Source organism: Pristiophorus japonicus, chromosome 12 (assembly GCF_044704955.1).
Source record: "Pristiophorus japonicus isolate sPriJap1 chromosome 12, sPriJap1.hap1, whole genome shotgun sequence".
NCBI lineage: Eukaryota > Metazoa > Chordata > Chondrichthyes > Pristiophoridae > Pristiophorus > Pristiophorus japonicus.
This window is the reverse complement of record NC_091988.1, coordinates 173,667,021-173,678,883: the sequence shown is the minus strand read 5'-3', so window position 1 is coordinate 173,678,883 and position 11,863 is coordinate 173,667,021. Positions and strand designations below refer to the sequence as shown.

At 42.8% G+C, this 11,863-nt stretch overlaps 1 pseudogene; it reads left to right on the top strand.

Annotated features, from left to right (window-relative positions):
- Window positions 1-11,368: 11,368 nt before the first annotated feature.
- On the top strand, window positions 11,369-11,607 carry LOC139277750 (U2 spliceosomal RNA; annotated as a pseudogene).
- The last annotated feature ends 256 nt before the right edge of the window (window positions 11,608-11,863 follow it).

Genomic DNA, 11,863 nt, shown 5'->3' with positions numbered 1-11,863 from the left:
TTGTTAAAGTTGACAAAGTTTACAATGTTTAATAAATTATTTTGTTCACCTTAACCATTCCTGTGTAATGTCTCATTTACAGAATAAAAGGGGGCATAGTCAACATGGTGGGATAAAGTGGCCAGGCAACAGTCAAACGTTCACTTCAAGCAAAGTGTTCAATTATGAGCAGCTGACATAAGGCTTTTGTAGCAGTGAAATTTCCACAATGCCTCCCCTGTGGTTGTGGTGGGGTTGGTGGCATGGGTTCCTCACCAGGTTCCTCTTCCTCATCTTCCTACTCCTACTCCTCCTCCTCCCCCCTTTTTCCTGAGGTGGTTCTGTAGTCCCCATTGGCAATTCCTGTCCCCTCATGAAGATTAAGTTGTGCAGCATGCAGCACACCACAATGAACTCAGAGGCCTGCTGAGGGGAGTATTGCAGGCAGTCTCCAGAGTGGTCCAGGCATCAAAAGCGCTGCTTGAGCACTCCAATTGTCTGTGTTGCGTGTGGTTGCATGGCTCTCATTATAGCTATGTTCAGCTTCTGTCTGAGGGTTCCGGAGTGGGGTCAGGAGCCAGGTAACGAAGCTGTAACCTTTGTCCACGAACATCCAGCTCTGGCCCTGTGGTTGATGCTGGAACATGCGTGAGACACTGCTCTCATGCAAGATGAAAGCGTCATGGATGTTCCCTGGATATTGGGCATTGACTGCCATAATGCACTGAGTATGGACGCAGACGATCTGCACGTTCATGGAGTGGAATCCCTTTCAGTTTCGGTAAAGCTCTGGATTGTCTAAAGATGCACGGAGGGTGATGTGCAGACAGTCAAGGGCACCCTGACCCTTGGGGAAGCCAGAAAATCGTCCAAAACCTACGGCCCTCTCACTTTGGGTCTCCTTGGTCATTGGGAAGTTTATGAAGTCCATTCTGCATTCATACAGTGTAGTTGTCATCTGGCGAATGCAGCAATGTGTAGCGTGCTACGAGATAGAGCATATGTCCCCCACTGATGCCTGAAAGGAGCCGGAAGCATAGAAGGCTTGTGCCACAGTCATCTTCACTTCGATGGACAGTGCAGTCCTGTTGGCGCTGATAGGCTGTAGATCTGCCTGTATGAGCTGGCATATTTCTGTGACCACCTCTTTTCGGAAGCGTAGCCTCCTAACGCACTGTGCCTCAGAGAGCTGCAGGTATGAGCGAGTTTCCCTGTAAACTCGTCGGGGGTAAGGCCTCCTCCACATACATCTGCAACCTCTTCGATTACTTTAATAATAATCATCAATAAGCTTTCTTCCAGCTCGACGCCATATGCCAATAGCAGCCAGGATTACTGGCCCCTGACATATCATGGCCCCCATCTTTTAAAGTGTCCTTAAATGTCGTTAAATATTCTTTAAAACAAACTAGAAACTCACATAAAACTTCACAATCAAAAGTATGCAGTAACGTAGCCTTCTTCTCACAACCCTTTTAAGCACTGACAACTCCGACTTTCTACTCTGTTTTCAAGATGGCACCGTTATCACCCAGTGCACCCTGGGCCTGACTGCTTTTACTTGGCGGGTTCTCGGGCAGACACTAAATCAGGCGATATGCTCTAAAGTTCTGCCCGAGATGCTAACGCAGCGATGCACGCCGATTTATGTCATCAAAACAGTCAAAACAGTGGCGGGGCGCTAAGTTTTATTGCTGCCGCAAACCAATTGCCAAAAGTTCCAGCCGGACACAAAATCTTGTGCGCCTCGTTTTCCGCCCTAAAAATCATTTTAGCGCCCTGCCGAGGCGCTAAATGGGGCACAAATGAGCCGAAAATCCAGCTCAATGTGTTTATGCTGGTGTTGTTTGAGGGATGATGAACTCCTCGCTCATCTTCAAATAATGCTGTCGGATCGTTACAGTTCATTGGTTTCACACCTCAACTGAAAAAGGGCAAAGAAAGGATTTAATAAAATGAATCTGTCAAAAAAAGCTATTGAGAAAAGGCAATTTTTTTTGCGAATATTTTGTACATGCTATATATCTTGACCTTGGTGTTTGTACAGTTGGCAATCCAGAAACTACAAACTGTCTGGATGGTATTGGCTTGTGCTGGCTAAATACTTTTAATGGCTCTTGGTCACTCCTGTGCCACAGAACAGTATGGAAGATCCAGAAAGCTCAAATGTTGATATTCTGCCATATCAGTATATCCATTACACAAAGGAAGCTTTTCTCATTATAGATCTATGCTTATACATTTATAATAATGCTAATAAAAATCAAGTTGCATTATAGAGATGTTGCAAGTCAAATCAGTATTATCCATTGGAAGTACTTCATATCTATTCCTATTAAAATACTGTCATCACCCTTGATGTTTGGTTGAAGCTGAGCAACAGGGAGGCAAATCCACTTCACACGTTTTGTCCTCCGTGGCCTTGTCAGTGCCATTTAATTTACACATTATATTCTAGATATTGTTGTATGAGCCCTTAATACATTTATATCACATTCCTCTCTCTTCTAATTTAACAGAGTCAGTAACCAGTTTAAAATAAATGAGCTGATGCCTCTATTAAAATCGCAGAGAGGAATTTAATAAGGGCACATTAAGTGTCCATATGATAACACCACTCACATTACCTTCTAGGCTTTTATTTCTTACCCATAATTCTGTTCAGCAGCAGCTCCCTGAGCATAGCTGCAAGTGAGTGCTGCTTCTATTTAGTGTCTAACATTATTTCTATAGTTTGTTAATGATAATTTACTCAATGTAATACACTTATTGGTCATTAGTTGTAAAATTAAGACATTTCCTTGCAGGTAAGAAGCATTACATTTGAATTATTTTATTTTAAATGCATTTTAATACTTATATCTCATGAGTAAATGTTAGTAATAAATAGAGTAATATTGAAATATTTCTTTATTAACGGAAAAAACAGACAAGGTATAAAATAAGTTCTTGTTTATTCCTTATGTTATATTTCAATAAACACTCAAATTGGCACATAGATGTAATTACTGCTTTTATTTCAGACATTCTGCAATATTCTTCTCAGCTATAACAATACAATATAAGAGACCCTGGAGTGTAATTGCGACAGTATGCTTGCTCCTCTCCGGAGGCCCTCTAGTGTTCAATTTACAATATGTAAGTACAATACAAAGAAAAGAAAGACTTGCATTTATATAGTGCCTTTCACGACCACCGGACGTTCCAAAGCACTTTACATCCAATGAAATACTTTTTGAAGTGTAGTCACTGTTGTAATCACTTTATAATTACTCATTAATGAGGAATTTATACATTATCTTGAAGGAGTGTATGTATAACTTGTGCACTGTAAGACCAAGTGTTTTGGCATGGAATGCATATGTTCAATGCTACTGCAATGTACAAAACACCAAGACTAATACTGTACAAAATTTATATATGCTTTTCCCTTTCCATGACAGTTAACCTGCCTGTAACACATCGTATTCAAAGTGTTCATGTGTAATGATTTAACATATCCATTTAAGGGTGGACCGAAGGAGTGTATGTATAACTTGTACTGTTTTCTGGAGGTGCAGGCAGTGAATAAACTGTGCACAATCATGTATGTATAATGAGGATGTGGACTTCATTTCGATGTATGGTTTACTTGAAACAATTTCAGCTAATAAAGAGAAAAGCCTTTCCTTGGAGGCTTTAGCTGTTGATTAGATCATATGCTCCTCTTTGTGATAAGTGCCTAGAAACCATAAAAGCCTATTCAATTCATAGACTGTTCGATAAGAAAGCTATGGAACTCCAAAGTGACCTTGATTATGTCTCTGACATTTAATTACTGCCATTGATTGAGTTGCTAACACTGAGTCCTGTGGGTATGTGTTGGAAAAAGATATGATTGTATTTGAAACCTTGAGACAAGAGTGGAACATCATGTTGAGACTTGATCAACACCCTCACTGCAAGGATCAGCCTGGCCATATGACTGACCTGGGGGATATAAAGGACAGTGTGACTAAGCAGCAGTACTGCAGTCAGGTGGGTTGATTCCCCACACAAAGATCAACAAGATTTCAACCGAACTAATCAATCATTTGGTCTTGTACCAAGGAAGTGTATGTATTGTTTACTTATTGTTGACTAATCAAGTAAAATAGTTGAACTCAGAATACTTGTTGTTGTGTCTTTCCTACAGTCAACCCTTAAGCTTCTCAGTTGAAGAATCAGAATCCTACAATCTTAATTAATCTTAAACATCAATAACCTGTTTGTTTTCCTTATGTGGTCAATATTTCAGTTAAGGCATGGAATGATAATGCTATGGAATGGAATGCTTTTCCACTGTTGGCAGCTGGTGGCAGAATCAGTTACATCAAAGTCAGTTATAGTGTGGATCAGATGGAAGGTACATTTTGCTCTGCTTTCCTCATCAAAATGTCTTAACCCTAATTTCGGGAAATAAAAGGCCTTGCTGTATCAGTATGACATTTTGGTTCCTACTCCAACCATTGTTGTCTCTCTGAAGGTTACTGCCAGGTTATCGGCAATTAGAGCCAAATTATATGTCGCAGGAGTGCTCCTCCAGGCCCCGCAAGGAAAACTTGGGCATCCCTTGCCCTGGGTTTCCTCCAACTACCCCCCCCACCCCGCCTCAACCATCGCCCTTCCCCAACAGCTATTCCACTCCCCGAGCCCTCCAATCCACTTACCTTGTGTTGGGGGGTCTCCAGTGGTGGTCTTTGAGCCACCCAATTTAATAGCAGGGCAGCCGCTTCCCACCGACTTCCCGGCTGTTTTGGTCAGGGAATCAGCAAGCTGCATATTTAGCGGCCTGCTATCTTTCCAGACACATTCCCTGCCAGGAGTACAGATCAAGCCCATAGTGTCAGTTTGGTTCAGTTGGCAGCACTGTTGCCTTTGTGGGTTCAATAGACTCTTCAGACTGTGCGCATGTTCTAGGTTGGCACACCAGTGTGATACTGAGAGAGGGCTTTGTCATTGGAGGGTGCTATTTTTAGGATGGGACTTTAAACCAAGGCCCCATTTGCTTGTTCAGATGAATGTAAAGCACCCCACGACACTATTTGAAGAGTAAGGAATCCTACGGGCCAGAATTGCGTACCATCCCGTTTGGGGGTGGTAACAGCCGCGAGGTGAGAGTTCCTGCAGCAGGCACGGAAGTCCCGCTCCACAACCTATATTTGGCTTACCGCCCCTGGGAACAAGTGGAACACAAAATATCGTGCTCCACTTGCTCTTTGGGTCATGAGTGAGGAAGAAGGGGTCAATGAGCGGCGCAGTGCAATGCAGTGGGATGCACATGGCTACCACGTAGACAGTGTCCTCCCCTTCATTAAAGGGGCGGGCCAAGCTGCCGAATGCGGGCGGGAAATGTGTCCATCTCTGGACCACCAGGGAACGGGGTGCCAGGCTGCAAGATTACAGCATGGACCCTGCGATCGAGGAGGAAGAAGACCGTGACTGGTAATTCGAACATTGTTAAAAAAACCATTCCCCACCTCCCCTTTAATTTTCACCCCACAAGCGGCCTATAGCCCAGTACATGCCTCCTGAAGCTGTCATGGGCATCGCCCGGCAAGGCTTCAGGTGGCGCTGCTGAATTTTCACTTCGGGGTGAAAACAGGTCGCTGCGCACAGTGATGACGTCATCATTGCCAGCACAGCGGAGCGAGGCGCTACCGGGTGGAGCGAGGCGCTATCAGTTACCGTCGCCGTTAAACTCTCGCGGAATTTCGCAAGAGTCAGTAGCGGCGCTGTGCCCGGGTGAAAAGTTGTTTGCACCCCATTAGCGCCCCTTCAGGGGCACTAACGGGAGGCGCAAACACCCCAAATTTCTCCCAGCCAATATTCACCCCTCAACCAACACCAGAAAAAAAAACAGATTCATTGATCATTTAGCTCATTTGTGGGATCTTGCTGTTTGAAAATTGGCTACCATGGTTGCCTATATAACAATAGTAAAACTACTTCAAAAATAATTCATTGGTTATAAAGTGCTTTGAGCATCCTGAAGACATGATAAGGACATATATAAATCAGCAAGCTTTGTTATCTCAATCGAGGTTCCTGAGAAGAATGAATAATACACCTCACAATCCCGACTGCAATATTCTATTTTTTCAATGAATATTAATGATGTGCATCAGCAACAAAGAAATTACTGGAATAAAGAAAGAACAATTCTGATGATTTTGTTGCGGGCAGCAGCTCATGTAAGTGGTGTATTCCTATCAGTTTCTTATTGCTCTCATTCATAATAATAGTCTCAAAATCAATGTGAAGAGCAGTCAAATAGCATTGAAAGCAATGGAATTAAGTATAAATATTTCAGTAGTTCTTAACACTTTGCATTCAGTCTACTGCTTACTGAGGCCTTTTCAGATGTTTGAAAAGAAAAATCAACGTCAATTTTGACACTGGATTGCCTACATGATCCCTTACTGCAGCTACACTGCATATCAGCAGGTTGATTCTTCGCTTGACGAGCATGTCACAGAATGTAAAGGTTCCTGAAACCGATAGACATTTAAAACAGACAGAACCTTCCCATGTATATTGGCCCAGAAATCCCGGTCAGCTGCTTCCCGCAGGCGATCGCGCAAAAAAACATCAAAAAAATGCACACTTACTTTATCCTGCTGCACCCACGCGAGTTCCTCTGACTGCACGTCGCAGTGCATGCATGTCTGGATGTGCGCAGGCCAGCAGCTGCAGTCACATGGCTCTGGGCAGCCAATCAGGTACAGTATATTCTCATTCATAATATTGGGAACTTCGGAAGTTGGAGTTCCCATTATTATGAATGAGAAACATCCCCCAAAACAGACAAAACCAATAATAAAAAATAGAAAAACTACATCACATATTTTTATTAATTTAAATTAAAGTTATTAATGTTTTTAAAAAATATATATTTTTCCGATTTTTAAAAAAGTTTTTTAAATTATGGTTTAAAATAAACTTACCATAGTGGGGAGGGTTTTTAACAATTAAAATGTGTTTTTATAATTTTATTTTAAAATGTTTTTGTATATTTTAAAACTCTTACACCTGTAAAAGTAGGCTATGTGCCTGCTTTTATCAGGCGCAAGAGTTTTCAGGACATTTGCTGGGCAAGATATGGGTAAGTACCGCAATCTTGCCCATGCAAATGTCCTAGCTCCCGAGATACGGAAAAGCCGGTTTTCAGCGCATGCGCATTGTGTGCTGAAAACCGGCTTTTGCGATGCCTTCCCGGGTCCGTATGGACCCAGGGAGGCCAGAATTTCTGCTCCAATAATTACAATAAATCAAACAAGTGAAAATTGCACACTGCCACCACCATGGAGAAAAATGGGACATTTGCAGAACTCTTCTCATCATATTTTATCAAAATGGATTAGCCTTGCCAGATATTAAGAAAGATGTGTGTACGAATCTAGAAAACACTTTCCAGAATGTTCTTCAGTCAGAAACGCTCTGTGCCTTCAGTCTCATTACAAAATGACACCAACTGTGAAGTGATTAGCATTATTTGTGTGGGTGTTAGATACTGCTCCATATCCGTTTTAAAATGCCACGGCTTCAGTCACAGTAATGCTTCGTACATAAATTATAAGTATGTAAATATCTCAATCAGACTGCGACATGGTCCATGACCTTTATTCAGAAATGTCAAAATAATTACTATACATGTTTCAGCTACAAAATCCTCCTTTTATACTAAAGGATTCACATCTATTCACTTCAGAGTTTGCAAGATAAAAATCTACGATCTCAAAAGGAATTAGTTAACTGACACATCAAACGATCTTTTCTCATTTGCAGTTGGTTACACAGATTTACTTAAAATTATTCCCATAAGCATGCTAAATATATTTATCAAATAAAAAAGATTAATTGGAAAAACATATTGGTGCGTCATTTTGTGCAGTTGTGCTCCGAAGCAGTAATTAGGCGACAGGAAGGAGCAGCTGAAGTCCTCCTCCCCAATATAAACTAATGATATTCATGGGACTTTTCTTGCCCAACAATATTCCAAACCCTTTAATTCTCCTGCAAGCAAAGTGCTGTGTTTAATGGGGATGTGAAAGCTTCGCATGCATAAAATTGTCAGATTTATTATGAATACTTTATCATCGCAGAAACACCAGTACACCTCAATAAATATGTTGCAGTCCAGGTTTAAGATATTACTTTTACAGAAGTCAACAAACATATAAATACTTAATGACCTGACATGCCAAGAAATGGCAACAGAATAATTTGTAATGTATTGATGCCATTTTATAACTATCCTGTTGGTATTATTAAGATTCCAAGTGGAAATTGGCATGTACTGAGTATAGAAGATGAAGGGGTGATCTAATTGAGGTGATTTAGATTATTAAAGGAAATATTTCCTCTGGTGAGGGAATCCAGCACAATGGGGCATAACCTTAATGCTAGAAGGAAGCACTTCTTACACAATGGGTAGTAGAAATCTCTTTCCCCGAAAAAGCTGTTTAGGTTGGAGGGGGAGTCAATTGAAAATGTAAAAACTGAGATTGATAGATTTTTGTTAGGCAAGGGTATTAAGGGTTATGGAACCAAGGCGGGTAGATGGAGCTGAGGTGCAGATCAGCCATGATCTAATTGAATGGTGGAACAGGCTCAAGGGGCTGAATGGCCTACTCCAGTTCCTACATTCCTAAATTACTTGTGTTCATAACAGTGGTCAAACGCTTACCACACTCGAACGATATTCTGCTTTCTGCTATTTTAATGGAGGCACAAAGAAGCGAATGCCTCCGGAGGGCGCTAATGGGGCACAATGGCATTTTTGCCTGGGAGGGGGGGGGGTGGTGGGCACTACCACCTTCCAGGAATTACTCCGGAGGTTTGGGGACGCTGGCGTGCAACCGGCAATGACGTCATCGCCATGCGCATCGACCCCTCACCGGCCCGCGCCGACCCCTTTCTGCCCCGCGGGTGAGATTTTCCCACAGGCCATGAGGCTGGTGCAGGCAGATGTCAACACCAGCTTTGCGGGTCACAAAGCTGGCAGACATACACCACCAGGGCACCCCTTAAAGGGGAGGCCTTTAGCATCCCGGACCGCCATCTTTATTTGTCGGCCGACTCATGGGTCGTGTCGACTGGGCCGCCATCGTGCAGCCCAGCACTCTGTTTTGGGACCTGGGCTGCTGGCTCAGTCAATCGCATCCCTGGTGGCCGAGTGACCTTTAATGAAAGGGGAGGGGCATTGTAGCGCGTTAGCTCTATGCGAAGCATCCACGTGGCGCTGGACTCAGCGCCTGCTACCACCTTGGGAGCGGCCCTCAAAGGAAGCGGAGTGCCAGATACCATGCTCCACTTCCTTTGAGGGGCATACGGCCCAATTCCAGTTCGGGGGCAGGATGTCTGGGTCAGGCACAGGATGTTCCGGCCCCGGAAACAGGAAATGTGATGAACGATCAGTTAATCTGCTGGTGGTGCTCGTTGAGCGAGGAATGTTGGCCAAGATTCTGGGCAAACTCCCTACTCTTGTTAATCGTGTCTTTGGATCGTTTATCTGATCAGGCTTAAATGTTTTATTTGAAAGATGATAGTTTTGCCAACTTCCTCAGGACTGCAGTGAAGTATGAACTGAGTGTCCACTCCAGAACTGGAGTAGGACTTGAGTGCGTATTAGAACAGCCAGGATGGAGTCAGCACAGTTAATATTAGATTACGACATAGAATGACGTCAGAGTAAATATATCTAATTTTGTGCTTCCATTAATTCAAGTTTTCAGTCTCAAGACTTGATTTAGAACCTGAAATTTGTGTAACAAAGATTGAATGTTTTTTTAAGTTTCAATCTCAGTGCACTATTATGGGATCAATAATCATTTCCTCTTCCACTTCTTTGGGCTCACAGTGCTCATTATGCTCTGTGCTGACATCGTAAGAGATTTTATGCTAAGAAATGATGAATTAAATCGTTCATCAAACTGTTCACTCAGGGTGAGCGTACGACATTAAATGTGAGACTTTTTTTGAAAAGACTCCTACAGGCAATAAGTAAACATAATGTAATGGTTGACCCAGTAGCCACAGTATTGATATGGAACTATTTTAATTCTGCATGCCTGGTTATTACTTCACTCTGAGTAAGATGCCAATTACTTTTCAGGGATCTATAAGAGGATGTTCAAACAGCATTCAAACCATTGGCTAAACCATCACAGTTTAACTCCTGCAAAAAGTAAGGAGCTACGTTTAGTTCAGATTGACACTACAGTTTGTCACTGCTGATTTTATCTGTCTGAGAAACCTTCAGTGTTCGGTGCAGAGTTTGGGTTTGAATCAGTCAAGCTGCTTGGCTTAAAGATTTGTTTCGATTTAGGTCTTCCAGGTTTGGAGCTGATAGTAAAATGTTACCACTTTGCCTGCTCGGTGTCTGATTCCTCGATATATTAATACTTCAAACCTCTTAGCAAATGTTACCATTTAATGATTCTGTTCAAGCTTTACTATTTCCATACTATACATTTGTGGAGCGTCAGCTACAACTAAATTAACAACAATTGGGTGCCAAGGCATATAAAAAAGCACTTGCAGTTTTGTTCCTAGATATCCTTACGCTTAAGATTCCTCTTTTATCCAAAAACTGGAAGAAACTAATCACTATTAATAGTAACAGCAACTCTCAAAGATAAGCTTCCCGAGAATGTGATTTTATTAGCTTTAATGAAAAAAATAGCAGCCAATTCCATATCCATAATAATGATGATGCTGTAATGTTTTTCAAGTGGTTAGTAAGCATTTAATCATATGTCAGATAGTTTACATAGGATTTACAACACAGAAACAGGCCATTCAGCCTAACCAATCCATGTCCACATTTATGCTCCGCTCGAGTCTCCTCCTGTCTTTCCTCATCTAAATCTATCGGCATAACTGTTATGTAATGATGTGTGTATCGTCCTGGTACCTTAAATGTAATGTAAGCACTATGCCACACTACAGAGGGCGCTGTGGTGGGAAACCTGGAAGTACCTAGAACAGGCACTATATAAGGCTGACCACCACACCTGGGAGGCACTCTGGAGCTGTTCAATAAAGGACGAAGGTCACAGCAGTTAGATTTACACCAGACCGTGTGGAGTCAGTGATTTGTGTGCTACATGCACCACATTGGCAACGAGGAAGCGGACGAACTCCACGCAACCATGGCTACTCTGGGCTTGCTAAAGGATTTTACCGTGGGCAATGATTGGGAGGCCTTCACGGAAAGGCTCGAGTACTACTTCACAGCAAACGACCTGACGGAGGACATGGACTCAATGAGAGATAAGCGTAAGGCGATATTGCTCTCCAGTTGTGGCGATGAGGTTTACTGTCTCGTCAGGGATTTGCTGGCACCCGGGAGCACCAGGGACAAGTCATCGCTTCTCGGCCTTTTGGCTAAGATCATGCGTAACTGACCTGACAGGGGAGTAACCACCATAACCCCAAGGTGGTTCTCCCTGGATCAGGAAGGTATATGCTTGCTTTTTTGGAAATAGGAGGTGGGTGGGGTGGCTTGACCCATCCACCTCCACGGAGGTGTGTGGGGGACCTGACCCATCCACCTCCATGGCACGAACCTGGTATTGCAGTACTTCCAGGAACGGTGCAGTGGCTCTAGGCCTTTTGGCTAAGAGCATTGGCGCAGAGTGATCCTTGAATGGGCCCAAGGTGACCTCTGGTGTTTGTGATTTGACAAAGAATTGGAACGATTGGCTACGAATTTTAAAAAGAAAGTCATACGAGGAGCTGACTGAACTCATTCGTGACCAGTTATAACCGAAGGAGAGCATCCTCACGGTCAGATACAAATTTTACCATCACTGCAGACCTGAGGGCCAGGATATCACCAAATATGCTGTGGATCTCAGGA